We start from the raw sequence: 2,564 nt of genomic DNA on the forward strand, positions 1-2,564 counted from the left end.
CACCATCAGGGAAGCCCCATTATTTTCTCTTGATGGTCATCAGACTCTCCCACCTTTTCAGCAGGGCCACGCAAATCAGTCTCTAGAACCTCTCAGTGCCTTAATTTCTTCATTTGTAAAATTAGGTGTTGGACTAGATAAACTTTTAATTTCTTTCTAGTTCTTAAATTATATTTTTCTGATTTTCTGTGGAAAAAGTATGCTTCCATCCATCAGCTGTGGCTAATGAAGGCTGCATTTGACAGTTTGTGAAGTTTAGGAAATTCCTTTTAAGAATGCATTTTTCCTTTTTGACCTGCTTTTCTGTCCTTCTCACTGTCCTGTCCCCTTGATATGTTGCCTATTTTCCAAAGGATCTCTATGTCTCTCTTCTCTGTCTCTGTCTCTCCCTGCTTGGATTTGGATATTTTACACCCCCCCCCTCAGTTTTGTTTCCATGGTCACACTCTGTATGTTTCTACTTTTACCCTAGACTCTTTTTCTCTAGACTCTTTACCATTCTCTTTGCATCTATTTTCTGTGTTCATCTCTGTAGATGTTACAAGATAGCCATAAAGTCTGGAAACATAGATAAGTTTATATTTTTACAGATTGAACCCCCTTGTTTACTTCTTCTGGGGTATGTATGTTTATTCAGTGAAAATGAAAATCAAAGATAAATAATACGAGACAAGGTATCACAGACTCGTTTGCAAGGAATGGTAGAAACTATGCATTAGCACTGCATGTGCTGTGGGTCGTTGGCCCATCGCATCAAACTAGGCATCCCTAGTGAGGAACATATTGTGTAACGTTACTGAACATAGCATGTTTCGTATTGTAATATTCATAAATCTTTTAAGTATATTCAGTCACGTTTCCAGATTTATGGCCACTTGTAGTTCATTAGTGAATTTTTTTTCTTGCCTTTCTTTTCTCTTTGTGTTATCCGTATTTCTTCATAAGTATGCTCTTCATTAGAACTGGCCCCTGTTTTAATGACTTAGCTTTGAAATAGAACAAAATGCTTAAGTGGAGTCTATTGAGAACCAGAAGTTGTAGAACAGTTGAGTTTTATTTTGGCCCTTCTGTATTTCTATCCACAGACAGAATTTCTGTCCCAATTAAGAGGAAGTTACTCAAGAGAGGCCCCTTAGCAACACTCAGCACCCATTTAATAAAACAGCACATCAACCATGGCCTTTTGACTTTACTGAAACAATCCATGAAATTATTAAAAACAATAAAAAATATCCCTATTGAGTATTATTTCCTGAGGCCTTTATTTTTTATTTTATTTTTTAATAAATTTATTTATTTATTTTATTTTATTTATTTTTGGCTTCTTTGGGTCTTCATTGCTGCACACAGGCTTTTCTCTAGTTGCAGAGAACGGGGGCTACTCTTCCTTGTGGTGCACGGGCTTATTGCTGTGGCTTCTCTGTTGTGGAGCATGGGCTCTAGGCACACAAGCTTCAGTAGTTGTGGCTCATGGGCTCTAGAGTGCAGGCTCAGCAGTTGTGGCCCACGGGCTTAGGTGATCCGCGGCATGTGGGATCTTCCCGGACCAGGGCTTGAATCCGTGTCTCCTGCATTGGCAGGCAGATTTTTAACCACTGCACCACCAGGGAAGCCCTTCCTAAGGCCTTTAAATGTTTATCTATTATTCCTTTCTTTCCTTATTTTGCAATATCTTTGAGAGACAAGAACTTATTATTCCCACAGCACAAATGAGAAATGGATGTACAGATAGGTCGTGAATTTCCAAAGTTCTCATTAAGTTGGACCAGATCTGAAGCCAGAGACTGGGTCTCTCTGCTGATTGAGTCTCTTGGCCAGGCCTTTTTATCCTACAAGAAGCTGTCTAGTTAATATAGAAGATGTGGCTTGCTTATTCATTGCTCTTGGAAAATGAACCTCTTTTTCTGTTCCTCCCTGAAAGAAAGAAAGAAAAAAAGAACGGAAGAAAGGAAGGAAGGAGGGGGAGGGAGAAAAGAAGAGGAGTTCCCTGGCAGTCCAGTGGTTAGGACTCGGCGCTTTCACTGCCAGGGCCTGGGTTCGATCCCTGGTCAGGGAACTAAGATCCTGTCAGCTGCACTGCAGAAAAAAAAAAAAAAGGAAAGAAAGAAAGGAAGAGAAAGGAAAGGAAAGGAAGAAAGAAAGAGAAAGAAAGAAAGGAGGGAGGGAGAAAGGAAGGAATAAAGAAAGGAAGGAAGAAAAGAAAGGATCCATAGCAGCCTGCCATCATCTGGAATGGCTCAGGTGATAGCCAGCCACTTAGAGGCAGGGAAATTGTTGTGGTCACTGGTGATTTCAGTCATTTTTCCTACCACCAGCTGTCATCACAATTTCCAGAAAAGCTGCCAAGAAAAAGTAGGAATTAGCATTTCACAGCTCCCCCTCCCCCCATCATTATGGATCTTGGAACTCTTCCTGACTACTCTGCCCTCACACCTTCCTTCCCACACCAATCCAGATAAACAGGCAAGGTATTTGACCTCACCTGCATTTGAAGACCTCAGGACTTGAGAAGTTACTGCCCTTCTGTCAGAAATCCTCACTGAGACTGAGTTATGATTTCTTTC

The sequence above is a fragment of the Lipotes vexillifer genome, unplaced genomic scaffold (genome assembly GCF_000442215.2).
Source record: "Lipotes vexillifer unplaced genomic scaffold, Lipotes_vexillifer_v1.1 scaffold591, whole genome shotgun sequence".
NCBI classification, from domain to species: domain Eukaryota; kingdom Metazoa; phylum Chordata; class Mammalia; order Artiodactyla; family Lipotidae; genus Lipotes; species Lipotes vexillifer.